This window comes from Dermacentor andersoni, chromosome 5 (assembly GCF_023375885.2).
Source record: "Dermacentor andersoni chromosome 5, qqDerAnde1_hic_scaffold, whole genome shotgun sequence".
Lineage (NCBI taxonomy): Eukaryota > Metazoa > Arthropoda > Arachnida > Ixodida > Ixodidae > Dermacentor > Dermacentor andersoni.
In genome coordinates, this window is record NC_092818.1 from 172,517,456 (window position 1) to 172,531,904 (window position 14,449).

General features: G+C 44.6%; 1 protein-coding gene and 1 pseudogene across 3 annotated transcripts in view; one reads left to right on the plus strand and one right to left on the minus strand.

The window, feature by feature from the left end:
- LOC126531628 (kin of IRRE-like protein 2) overlaps positions 1 to 14,449 on the plus strand; it is a 378,799-nt gene that overhangs the window by 77,000 nt on the left and 287,350 nt on the right. The window lies entirely within an intron of this gene.
- LOC126532509 (U2 spliceosomal RNA) lies at positions 7,827 to 8,006 on the minus strand (annotated as a pseudogene).

Genomic DNA, 14,449 nt, shown 5'->3' on the forward strand with positions numbered 1-14,449 from the left:
CTAAAAGCATAATCTTGGGACCCTACAGACCCACATGTTCTGGAAGCAGAAATCTATAATACCATAGTTGCAGTACTGAAATAAACCGGGCAGAGTGCGAAATCGTGTGTGAGGCAGTTATGAACATTTATGTTCGACTGGGTTTCTGTAGCGCCTTTGTCTTGTGTTGCCAATTTTTATGTTTTCTTCGACTTTGCTATTAACCCAGTATAGTGCGGCCAACTGGACTAGTCTTTATTAACCTCCTGCCCTATCTTTTCCGTTTCTTTGTTGTACAAGCTGTCTTTTGCTTTCTGCCTTTTTGTGCGTGGTATTTATCGTGGATTCGGTTGTCCCCGTGTAGTGTAAGGCCGGTATGCTTTCTGAAGCGGCATTTTTCCTTCGAGGTTGCCGTTCCACTTGGAACGCAGCCTCTTATCGTCGGGTGGCCTTTCCTGTCATTCCACACTCTTCGGCCTCTGATTTCACCGGCCTGTGCGAAGTTGGCCATTATGAGCAAGCCTGAGTGCCTGTCCAGATGAAGCAGTGTGTGTATAGTTTATTTCGTGCAGTCTGCCTATATATTTACGCCTAACCCGGACTGCAATTGCGAGGCCGTCGCTTACCCTGCAAGAAGTAACCCGCTTTGATAACGATATCATATTTGTTCCAAGAATGTTTCGCATATGGCATTCCCTTTATCATTGTAGTCGCACACTCGTAGGTAATTCAGCTTAGACATAAAAATATACCCGCCATGCTTCCCAGTGGTATAGTTTGTCCTTTTATATTACGAGGCAAGGTTTACTGCCTGGAAGGAACCCCTAAAAAAAAAAAGAACAGATTGGTCAGAGTGCGACCCTTTACAACGTATGAGGACAACTATTTTGAATTTTACACGAGCATGCTTATGCCAAGTTCGATTGGTGCAACGTGGTCGCGTTTCGGCTTCCTCCAAGTGCTGTTATCTGTAAAGCGGAAAGCTTATTAATGTGACATATATTAAATGATCATCGTGACGGAAAACGTCTGAAAGGCATGTGAAAACTATTGATCGCTTTGTTCTCCATGAATGAACAGCGGCGCAAGAGAGAGAGATAGCATATGATAAATGAAAGGTAGGGAGGTTAACCAGGACTGAACCCGGTTGGCTACCCTACATTGTGGAAAGGGAAAGGGGACGGAAAGATTAAAAGAACAGAAAGTCCAGTGGGGATATCGTTCGGTCACTCCGTCCGGATCACAGACACTGACTCAATCCGGTATCTTTCAAATATCGCAGCAGCGCATTCGTGGCTTTTGTAGCTGCGATATGCAAAGTCATGGTCCCAAGATCTTGTTCAAGGTGAACGGTTTTCTATCTAACTGATTGAGAGCTGTGCAGAGGTCATGTCTTTCATTCTCAAAAGATGGGCAGTAGCACAGTAGGTGTTCGATAGTTTCCTCGACACTGCAGGCATTGCACTCGGCGCTATCGGCCATTCTAATCAAAGACGTATATGCATTGGTGAATGCGACGCCCAAGCGTAAGCGGCACAGCATTGTTTACTCATTACGCGGAAGACCTGGTAACAGCCGCCGTTGCATAGATAGATCGAGGGAATGCAATCGATGTTGGGTGAATTCAAGTGTGTGCCACTTCTCCATTGTCATACGGTGCGCTATCTTGCTTAAGTGTTGGGCTGCGTCAGTCCGCGATAAAGGTATAGAAACAAGGGTTGCTCCTTCGTGTGCTTTCCTAGCAGCTTCGTCAGCGAGGTCGTTGTCGGAGATACTGCAATGGCCAGGCAGCCACTGAAACACGACGTCGTGTCCTTTCGCAACCATATGATGGAGCATTTCTCGTATCTCCGACACGAGTTGTTCACAGGACCCGCAACGAAGAGATGACAGAAGACATTGTAAAGCCGTCTTCGAATCGCAGAATATTGCCCACCGATTAGCCGGTTGGCTTTAATATAATCAAGGGCACCTCGGAGGGCAACAAGTTTCGAACCGGTCGATGTTGTCAAGTGAAAAATGTTGTATCGGATGCTTAGTGATCGTGATGGTATAACCACTGTGCCGGTGGAGCTGGTCTGAGTGGAAGAGCCATCTCTATATATGTGGGCTCGGTCAAAGCAGAAAGTGTGCAAACAATCCAGAACTGATTGCTTCAAGGCCAAGGTAGGCAGGTCGGTCTTCTTTCTTATCACTGGAACCGTTAGACGCACTTGAGGTTGTTTTAAACACCACAAAGCTGAGGTTGAACGTGCTGGGAGTGTGAAGCCCGATGGTAGTGAGGCACGATGGATGTTGACCTCCTTGGAGGAGGACGCCTGTGGTCGTCGTTCTGGGAGGCAGGCAAGAGAGCTTGATTGCATCCGTGAAACATGACGAACATGGGCCCTAAGCGTGTCGGTGCTAATGTCAGTCGTGATCTGATGATCTTGAGCCATTATAATGGTTCCTGCTGTTGAGGTTCAGGTGGCATTGCGATTCATATGCCGTAGCACCAAGGCTGTATAGCGTGTGGGGCACAGGGAACTGATCGTCTGACTAACAACAAGGCGGTAACCACGTTGTACGTATGTTACTAACACCAACAATGTCTTCGTGCTTCAATCTTAACGTAGCTCGCAACGTGCTTTTGTTTACAAATGTAAAGGCCTCACTGGCTTAGTGGCAATGACGTTGCGCTGCTGAAGACTATATCGCCGCGGGTTGCATCCCAAATACCGTAGCTGCATTCCAATGAGGGAAGAATGCAAAAAAAAAAAAAAACGCTCGTGTACCGTGATTTGGGTGCACGTCGCAGGAACCCAAGGGGCTAAGGTTAATCGTGAGCCCTCCACTATGGAGTCCTTCGTAATCTACTGTGACACTTTGAAATGTTAAGCTTCACAAGTTGCTTGATTCACAGATCTGAGCAGAAATATGACTAAAGCGCGGGCGGCTTTTCTCGCCTGATCTCTCTCTCTCTCTCTCACACACACACACATAGCCTTAATTGAATAACCGCTTTATAATGAGTATTGCTTAAAATGTTTCTAACAGAAGTGGCTTGAAGATATCAAATGAAGGCGTAAATTGCTGATTCGCGCTTCACTGCTCGTAAGGTAACTGGAATTAAAGATAGGCACAGACGAAACCCAGCCTCCCTTCACTCCACACGCGCTCGCTTACTCTATTCATTAGGGCTGCTCCTCGCTAAAGAGGGGACGGCGCACCGCGCATTGGATTCTCTCGACGCGGACTTAATCAGCCACTTTGCCGGATGGTGGAGTATTTGCTCCGCGGAAAGAGCCGGAGGGAACGGCAAGAGGCTGTCAAAGGTCAGCGGGTGGATGGGCTGAACCACAGAACGGACAGGCTCCGTTCAAGTGCGCCTGCTCTCCGCAATTACGCTACGGACGCGTTTTTACTCCGCCGACCCCTCGTGTTCCTCGTGCACGTAACCTTACCTTCTTTGCTTGTTCCTATTCATTTTTATTTAACTTTCTTTTTGTTCGGGTGGAGGGGGGTGAAGGGTATATACAGGTCTGAACCTGAGGCGTGGTTTGTGCGTCCTTTTCGCCCCTTTTCGAGTTTTAATCTAAGGGTGGCAAAATTTCGCATGAACAAGAAACACGTTTGACTCCGCACGAGGATGTCGTCTCGGCGGTCGATTTCGTTTAGTTCTTGAACATCCTTGCTTGTATTTATATATCAAGGGTCACTGCATACCGCTGGTGATTGGAAGCGGTCAAAACTGGAAGAGCGAGATAATGTTCTTTTTTCCCGTGGAATAGTGAAGTAAATGCTGTCCACAGTAGCAAAAGGGCAAGAATCAAGTGATTACAGGCACCCGGAAAACCATCAACATACTAACAGGTATGGCGGTTTTATAGCCTAAAGCTCAGTATTTTTTGCGTGCGTTAGCTACTTATAACTGACCCCTCAAAGGGCATTTCGGCAAAGCATCAAATTACAAAAGCCTGTGTCGCATTTTAGGAGAGACATCTTTCGAAATGACAGAGAGCGGCAGTTTGTGCGCGTGCTGGCACGCGCTTGTGAGTGAGAAACGTAGGATCGTGCGAAATGAATAATCTGCGGAAATTACGTGTGCATAACGTTAAATGCGTGGTACAACCTTATACGTGTATGAATGCTTTCGGGGTAATGAGGCTGAGCGACGTTCATTACTTGAGTTTCGAACTCTGACGCTGTTCTGTTCACAATAGCACCGTCTGCTTTCTGCTAGATAGCTGTTAATCCGCATGTGATGTCTAAACCATGCTCAACAATTGACATTAAGGCAAGGAATATTTCTCAGAAAGAAATGACTCAAAGATAAGGAATAATGTTACTAATTACGAGCTGTAGTCTCACTCATTACAAAAAATAAATGAAAGGAAAATAGTTTACTGGATAAATGCTTGGATACTGCTACGTACAGATTATATGGCTCCGATTTCTGCACCAATGGAAAAGCAAATGCCTCCTGAATGAATAAATTTGTTTTCCGATGTGTTAACAGGCAGCCGATGTGCCTTTTGCCTTTACATTATGCTTACATTTTCCTCCCTTTTGTATTAATTCAGATATATTGGAGAATTATTATTATTATTATTATTATTATTATTATTATTATTATTATTATTATTATTATTATTATTATTATTATTATTATTATTATTATTATTATTATTATTATTATTATTATTATAGAGAAACTGTATTGAGGGCAAAGCAAGTTTGTTGTAACTTGGTATTACGCATCCCATCTATGATGAATCCCGTGTATGATGGTTGACGAACTTGACGAAAAGTCCATTTTTGGAACTGAATAGTTGCGCCGCATTAGCTGTGGCATTTTGCGTTGCTCTTGAGTGGCACGTGAGCCACATGAAAGACAACGACGAGTGAGGAAAATTTCGTAAGGTTTGCTTGAGAAGCAGTTGCTAACTTGGAGGGCAGCGTTATTTTACGAAAAAGAAAGAAGAAATAAAAGAGGGCATGTGGAAAACAAGTAAGGCAAAGGTAAACTGTGTCTCGCAGTCTGCATTGCGGCTTTGGGCATTGAGATTCTCTCTCTCTCTCTCTCGTTCTAATTCGCGAGCTCACACGTTTTCGTCCTCTGATTCGCCGTCCGTCAGAAATCGAACTAAACGGGTTCATATACTGAGGTGTTTGCGGTAGCATTCAAAAGCGGGAAGTCGTCCTTTTGCACGTGAAATGCCACGCCGCCTTCCTCTGAAAGAAGGCGCAAGCGCAGCGCTGCAGGGGAACGCTGATGCCCTGCGCCCGCCGACTGTCTACGCGCATACGAAACGCAGCGCACTGCGCCGTATCAGGCAACGGAGAAGCCGCAAAAGTCGTGGCTGCCGAGCGTGTACACCGATGCGCGCGAGAAAAACAGTGCACCAAAGGCAAGGACGAAAAAAATTCAGCGCCTTATAAAATGCACGACGGCGGCGATAAGGAGCGAGTACGTTTGCGAAAAGAAAGCGGCACTAAGGAAGAAGGGGGGCAGTCAGGCGTGTGGTAACGGCGCATGCGTATCGCGATGCAAGTCGGTCGCCCGGTGTTCGGCGCGGCGATTAATCACCCGCGTCGCTCGACCCCCGCAACGTACACCGGCGTCGAGATCGAGAAACGGGTCGTCGGTGGGGATTACGAAATCGTCCCTCCGTACGGCGCCGGATAGCCTTCGAAGAGATATTCTCTTGCCATCTCTCTTCTGTCGTCTCCGTCCTCTTCCTCATGCACCTCTTCTCCCCGATTTCGCTACGACACAGTGCGTGTCCCTGCTCACTTTTTTTTACCTGCTAGAAGCCCACGCGTCGTACGGAGAAAGCCAGGCTTAACGGGCTTAGCGTGGGTACCGTATCGACTCACCCGTATTTGGATGTCCTTTAAGTAGAAGCGCTCTTAGGTGCGATCGGTTTCGGAACGCCTTCGGGAGATAGGAAAATGCATTAAAAATTTGAATTTAGGTGAAAGGCTGGGTCCCATCTGCGTGTTCGGTGTCCTGTACTTTTTTAACGAAGGAATAAAGTAACAAAAATAGTGCACAAAAGTGTGCTGTGCAGGAGGTCTGATTCTTTTTCCTTTGTGGTAGAAGCGCTTGTTGACGTAGATATATCAAATGTTTTTAGGAGCTTTTGTGTGTCTACTTTAGGGGCCTGTAAAACGTTCGTCCTTGTCTGTTGTCCCGTTTTACTGAATCTCAATACACATTCCTGCAACTAGAATAATGGAATATGAACTGGACAAGTCAATCACAGTTCAGTAAGCATTTAGGTAAATGCCATTTGACCGTTACAGCTACCGTTCGCAATGCACAGCAACGTAAGGGCTGGATAATATGCTTGCTAGCGAATTACCGCTGTTTACATTATGCGGCGTGCGGGGAAATGAGATGTAATGCGCCATTGTCGTATTCATTTAAACACTGCTATTAAAAAAAAAAAAAGAACAGCGACGAGTTTTCGTTCACTGACGGCCGGCGTGCACTGCATACATTGTACCCACCTTTATATATGACAGTTCACGCTTGCATTTTTAGTGCGAACGACGCATATACCATATTTATGTCGTAGTAGTAGTATTACTATACTACACTACTATATGAATTATAATAGTAATGTGATATGTATTGACCACCTGTTCACAAAAAATAGGCAGCATCCATTAGTTCAATAACACCTCGATGTAGGATTATTCTTTACAAAACAGGAAAATTTGCGGAAAAATCTGGTTTAACCCAGTAACAAGGACCCTACACATACTGTGGAGGATACGTCCTTAAATTGTCCAGCTGTTTGCGCGAAAACCTTCATCTCTATAGGCTGGCATTACACAGTGACACGTTTCAGGAATTTCGCCTAGCCTTTCTTTTTTTTTTTTTTAAGGCATGCAGCCTCATTAAGGAAAGCGCCACTGCTCCCACTCCTGCCTCGTCGTTGCGTTGAAACGTTAACGGCGACACTGCCTACGTGCCGTGCAAATTCTGCCTTGCGTCCACATAGCTATATGCTGCTGCAGCTAAAGCATACGCCTTAGCCCAGGGCAGCGCCATCTGATAATGCGCAGGCGTTGTTCTAGCCTTATTAGCTCGCATAACTGACGGCGAGTAAACGCACACGCCGCCTTGTTTCGGCTCGTCGTCGCGTGCGTCGCCACCGGTCTTTCTACATTTCGCGCGTCCACGCTCTCGTGCCCGTTCGAAGGTGAGCGGGTGATCACTTATTATACCTCTGATCAGGTCACGAGATAAATGGCGGTCTACGTTAATTTCCTGCAACGTGTCACCGATCCTGTCGCGCGCTGTAGACATTTGTTCTGTGGGGGCCTATGCGCCTCCGATCGGCGCCAGCACACATTGACGCAATCATTTCGCGCTGTAATGACACCGTTCGGAATAGTAGGTGGATAAAAGGTCTTTTGTACATGGAAGGGGACCTTGAGCGTATATTCTGCGATTTTATGTGTGCCTGGTGAGCTGAGTCGTGGCTTACGTGTCTTTGTGCAACGCCTGAGGGTGCGGTCGAATCTCGGTCACAGCGGCTAGCTGGCTGTGTAGGATCATGCTCAATGCATTTATTTTATTTATTTATTTATTTATTTATTTATTTATTTACACGTACTGTCTGCCTCTGTTTTGAGACTTTAGCATGATTGACAAATCAACACATAAAATAGGTGCATGTATTACTCAAGAATATTCATCAAATATATTCATAATTACAAATACACAGGCATCATAAACACATAATAATGTGCGCTAGGCTGCTACCGCTAGGTTATAAAAAGAACTCGGATAATATTTTTACAGCGTAGCTGTATATGGCTAGCTTCGCAGCAGATCAATGTGCGTAGACCAAAAACCGTGGGCCGATGCCGAAGATAGCGCAATACCTGGCCTACCAGCGGTGGTGGTGATGCGATCTTCAAGCACTACGCCAACTTGCAAAAATACGTTTAATATCTTGGACCCAAATACAACCCGTATCAAATATTAAGCTGCTAAGAACAGATACTACACTTTGGCCCACGTCGGCCATGTCTACGTTTGATCCGCCCTCTCTTTGTCGGTGTTCCAAGCGCTTGCGTATCTTCTTTCCCTCCGTTCTCCCGTGGTGGCGGTCCCGTCGTCCACGGAAATGTATATAAATATCAAGGTCAATGAGTCCGTACCTATGTTTAATATTCTGAGTCTCATCTGTGTCGTCTGCTAAACAGCTTCGCTGGTCATCCACCTTGATAAAGTAGAATGGCTCATGATTTTTTGAAAATAATTCAATAGACGTGCAGTTTACGATCTCCTGTGGCAAAAGGTTGCTGTCTCGGATTCTGCGCACGATTCTGCAGGGGAAAAATGAAAAAAGAAAGGCGTCGTGAATGTCATTTATGTACACAGAGAAAGAACCATAGGAGCTAGAACTGTACCTTGCGGAACTCAAGATAACACAGCTTCAGGATTACAAGGGCAACCATCGACAAATACATACTGTGATATTCCTGTAAGAGAATCTTCCAACGAGATTGTCGCCTGTTCTTTCCTAGAATTTTGACAAGCTTGTATATAAGTTTAGTATGGCACACTCGATCAAATGCTTTAGACAGATTAAGAAATATTACGTCACTTCGGTTTTGACTATCTAATGCCACCGCGAAGTTGTGTACAGTTTCGATTAGCTGTGTTCGTCGTGGACAGATTCCTCTTGAAGCGGTACTGGTTGGGGTCAAGGAGATTATTGGCTTCAACAAAAGAGGTGATGTGTTTGAGAATAATATGATCTAGTATGGAGACTGGTCAGGTAATTAGGAGTAGTAGTGTCACATACCTTGTAGATGAGGATAATCCGGGCTGTTTCCCACTCTATGGGCACTGAACCTGTATCATGCGATTTTGTTATGCCTGTCGGCGTGTGTTCCAGTGCACAAATGGAGCACTCTCTTTGTGTTAATTTATCCGAACTGCATCACTGCGCGTGAAACTTTGTATTCTGCAGCGCACACAAGCACTGCACTGTTCCCGTCGTTGCCGTCAATTGAGTTGTTTCATAACAAATAACATTTTACTTCGTTGTTATGTGATAGCATGATAGACTTTCTTCTTGCGTCAAACCTTCAATCAGAGGAACGGTATTACTGCTTGCATTGCAGGTCAAAGCACTAACTCATTTAGTTGATTCTTTCTTTGTTTGTTTCTTTTTCTTTTGTTAAGGGGCCGAGGGCGAAAGAGAGGGTGGAGGGGATGCATGAGCACGGATGCGTGAAGGACCGCCGTATGACCAGACATTCCCTATTTCGACAGAGATTGGTTTACTCATGATATTGATAAATACAAATCACATAATGTTGTCTAAATAAGCGATGCCAGAATACAAATAATCTTGAACTTGAGAGCATGAGATTTACTCCGTTTCAGCTTCTTATAATCCGTGTCATCTCCGTGATCAAAAGAAATAATAGTCATGTTCAGTTTATAATCATGCATAAGTAAAATATTATTATAAGTTAATTGTTTGTCATTCATAGCGATTTATAATTCTAAATGTCTACCTATGTGTTTTAAACAGCCACATCATTTCTGAGATTATAGCATATCTTGATTCCTTCTCATCATCTCGTTTTCATTGAGATAGTACGAGCATATATATTACCCACTTTTAGACAGACGATCCTTTTTGTAGAAGTGAATGAACACCAACCGCTGTTGCGGGAATTAAGCAATGAGCGTAATACACGCTTAAAGGGGAGAACGGGTACAAATAAATCAATGAGAGATCGAAGGTATAGAGAAACTAGGCTGGTTTGAAAACTCGCGTTTTACCGAACATCGCAAAACTTTATCGAACCAGACCAGCATCTAAAATGGTTAGGCCAACCGAAAACCGTGGCAGCACTTATGGAAGGTCTTCGGAACGAAAAGAGCCTTGCGCAATAGCTAACTGCACGCATAACGGTATCGAATGCCGCTCGCATCGTCAAAAATATAGCGTATCTTTTGCAATGCAGCCTCTGACTTTTTGACGCCAGGCGTGCAGTACAGTGAAGAAAAGTGAAGAACGACCAGTGCGCAATGTGCAGAGCGTTGGCTGAACGTCGTTTCGCAAACTTTTGCTCTCGCGCCTGAAACTGCGATGAAAAATCGCAAAATTCTGCTATTTGTCTTTGAGATCGACCCACGGCTAGAAGAACCAACGTAGCTTGGCCATGAATGGAAGAACAAAGGGTTGTTAAATCAGCCTTTGCGTGAAAATGTCTCATCCAGACACGTTTTCACGATACGGGCATCGCCTATAGCCGAAGTGCGCCATAATGTATAGTTTAAAGTTGCATCCCCGTAAAGCACCGCGACTGGTCGATGCCTCCTGTAATAACAAGGCTGCATACTTGCAGTGTATCTCAGTGTCCGCACGAAATCAAGATGCCGAAGCTCTAACAGTAAATAAATGCATGTACATTGCACCCCCTTGCGTCATCCCGCAATGCGCAAATATTCCCGTAGGCGCAATGATGCCATAATTTTACATGGACAATCGATAGTTACAGTCTCTTCGCTTACTACAAGTTCATAACGCACTCATAGAACAAAAAATTGCTTACTCGGCACCTATTCTCCATGGTTTATCGCAAACTTCTGAGGAACGTCTTCAACGTTTACTAGCAAGGGAGCTACGAGTGTGTCTTGGGGTTCCGCAGGCTACCTCGAGTTCTTTAGTAATTGCTGAAGCTCGTCACCCTCCCCCCCCCCCCCCCCCCATTTCCAGTCATACGAACGGTTGAAACATAGACATGTTTATCGCATCTTAACCCAACACGAGAAGCATCCATTAAACCTCGCGCTCACCGAAAGAAACCAAAGCAAAATTCATGATGTTGTTTGAGAACATAACGCATTATTACCAAGATTTGTATTATGCAAAGTGGATGTTAGTTACCCTCCCTGCATGTTAACATGCCCTAAAACAGAATTATCGGTTGACGGGATTATATCTAAGAGAGACATGTTCATAGTAGCCGCACAGCAACTGGCACTCTTCCAAATTTACTCCTTATATTAGTACATCCACGTTTATACAGATTGTTCGTGTCACAAAAATTCCTCGACTTCAGCATTCGTCATTCCACATTTAGCGCTAGAGCAAACATTTAAATTATCCCGGGAGACATCTTCCACCATGGCAGAACTATTTGCAATCCTGTGTGCTTTGCGTTTCATAACATCAGAAAAACATTCGCAGAAATGGGTTATCTTTAGCGATTCGCAAGCCGCTCTCACATTACTACGCAGCAATAAGAAAAATTCTTTTAACACTTCGCTATTGTATGAGACGCTCAAAGAACTTACAAAAGCAAGCGCAATGAACCGCGTAATTGCATTTCAGTGGATACCTGGGCACTTCAATATTCCTGGTAATACTGCAGTGGACGCAGCTGCGAATCGAGTACACAATAACGCAAAGACAACCAGTCTTCCCCTATTGCGTAGTGAAGTCCGTCTGATCCTGAGACAGCTTTCTTGTCGCCTCAGAAAAACTACCTGGTTTGACCAGCAAACTAAAGACTCGGAGTTATACTCTATAGACCCATGTATAAGCTTATCAGTGCCGGAAACTCTAAGAGAGAACAGAAAATTCGAAACATTGGTACAACGGCTGCGTCTTGGTACTCCATTTAGGAAACACTTCTTGTACAGGATAAAACGTGTCTCTAGTCCGCAGTGTTCTTGTGGCCATCCAGACGAAGATGTGCATCATCTTCTTCTCGAATGCACGAAATACGATACACAAAGAACGGTACTGCAAGCTAATTTGTTTATATTACACAGAAGACCATTCACTCTAAAAAAGATACTTGGCCCATGGCCAACTGCGGGCCTTCAAAGAAGAGCACTTCTTGCTCTGAAAAAGTTTTTAGTGGACACCAACATTTTGGGAAAATATTAAGTATCAGATGTTCCGAATACGCTAAATGAGTTACATAAACGTTGTTTGTGGTTCATAATTGGTTTATGTGGTGATCGCAACTTTTACGCAGTATGTATAATTCTGTTCTGTACTTGCAGTGTATTACATGTGTTGTGTGTTTTGGCCGTTCAAAACATCTGACTTTATATATGCGTACGTGTACTGAACTAATGCACAGAACTTTGCGACTCATGTACTGTTGGACTGTGTATTTTTTATTGATGCAGTGTTCTACTGAGTGTTATATTTTGTGTCGCTATTCTCCCTTTTTGCGCAAATTTGTTTCGTTTGCCAAGTGACAAGGAGTAGCCGGTGCCACCATTAAGGCGCCAACCTCTCCTAACATTCACTTCAATAAAAAAAAAATAAAAAAAAAACGCGTCACCGTCCTTTCTGATGTAGGCATGTATGAATTCATTAGGCAGTAAACCCACATCAGTGTCTCAACTACTTACGTGATCTGCTGCTGATCATGAAATTGCCAGTTTGGTTTCGCGAGAAGCAAATGCAGAATGCCCTAGTGTAAAAGAGAAGTCCACTTGTCGAAGCGTTGGCTCCCGCTTTTACCTTGTTCTCAATTTGCTCATCGTCTTGAATTTCCATCTCTTGCCTTCCCCGTGTTCTCCCTAGTTTATTTAGGTATACGTAAAGAAACGGCAGGTGGCCGTAATTTGGGCCCGCGTCACTAAATGAGTTATAAAGTGAGTGAAAGGTGACTTGAAGTTCGGCCTTATTCTTCTTCGCACGAACGGGTTCATTTCGGTAAAATAACTTAACAATTTCTAACAACATCATCACAGCCATTTTCACAGATTAGTTTCACGTATTTCAAGTAACACAGCAGCTCTCGCAGAGAGAGAGAGCGCGCGCGAGAGGACGATTTTGGGCACTCACTCTCAGCTCTGGTTGGACCATGCTAAGACTAATGACTCTGGTTGCAAGAACTCGCTCAAAACGGCTTATGTTTCCCGCAGCAAGATGACGGCGATGCCTCGTTCAGTTTGCTAGTTGATTCGCTCGCTCGTTTGTTCCTTCCCACTTTCTCTCCTTCCTTCTAATTCTTAGCCCCTACCTCGAAATCATTGGCATTCAGTAGCTGCTACTACGTATTGGCGAAAAAGCTCTGTGGTAAGAGAAGACGAACTGAAAGAAGCTGAAAGGAATAAAAATAATTAAGATCACGTTAAAGACGTAATCAAAAACAAATTGCATGGTAAAATAAAAACGAATCATTCGGCTTTCACGAGCATCGGACATGTGCTTGTAAAGAACGATCAAGCTGTCGTTGGCGTTATGCCACAAGTTAGGGAGTAATCACTGTTGCAAGTTATCAAACAGAAGTAGGGAGACGCGAAACGGCACAAGTATATATATAAAAGAAGATTATAACGCAAAACAGAGCGCCAAACTAGGACAATAAATTAAGTGATCGCCGTTCTTGCAGCATCAAAAGTATATTGGTCTCGGTGTACACTACGCATGGCCACGCTTACCGTAATTGTTTTTCTTTGTTGATCTGGAAACGCCTGTAATTTTTTTCTTGAACAATTCTGAGTTTAGTCAATGTTCAGGCTGTTGAGCCTGTGCATTACAGAAGGCACAGACACGACTTCTAAAGGTCAAAGCAGAAGCCACAGAACAGAAGCTGTTGTCTTAAATCATTTTGCACTTATTGCATGCAGCCTAAGAGCACACTTATTTTCATTATCGTATTGCAACCGTATAGACATTTCTGAATCAAGGCAAACACCACGCTTGGCAGTTAAACTATGGTATGTTTTTTTTTTTATGCAAAAGCGTCAAATGGCTCATTGACGAAACAAATGGGGACCCCGCAACATATCCGGAGGCTACTGCGAAAGCACTAAAGGCAACGCATTGGGGACTATATTGGGAAACTATTATGATCGACTTTTGTTTCCTAATGTAGTTTCCCAAAGTAGTCCCCCATGTAGTCCCCCAATCTGTTCCCTTTATTGCTTGCACAGTATCCTCCGGAAGCGCTTCGGGCTCCCCAATTTTGCAACACCCAATGGATACAAGCCCACGCGCGCTTCCTTTTGTATGCAAGTGACGAGCCCTCTCCCGTGACATCTCGACCCGCTAGGCGCGCCGCGGCACAGGTGCACATGGTGATGTACGTATGATGTGCATGGTGAGGCTGGAGAGGGAGCTGGAGGAAAGTAAAACCGGGTTTGATCTCTCGTACAAACGGTTGGGTACAGTGGTAGAGCAGCAGCTTCCAGGTTTGGTTTATGCGGACGACGTTGTGTTGCTAGCTAACAAGCAAAGTGGCATGCAAGGTCTGGTTAATGTCTGTGGGAAGGAAGGCGATAATTTAGACCTGAAATTTCGGCAAAAGGGAATGCTTGTTGCTGCTGTAGCGCGCCAGGTGCTCCTTGAAGGGAGAGAGCATCGCTGCGATGCTACCCTTGCTCTCGCTTTTGGAAGCCTGAGTTATCTGCGCGGTCCTAAACCACGCAAGCTCTCGCGTGTGTTCTAACTGCGCCTATTCTTTCTTTTTTTTT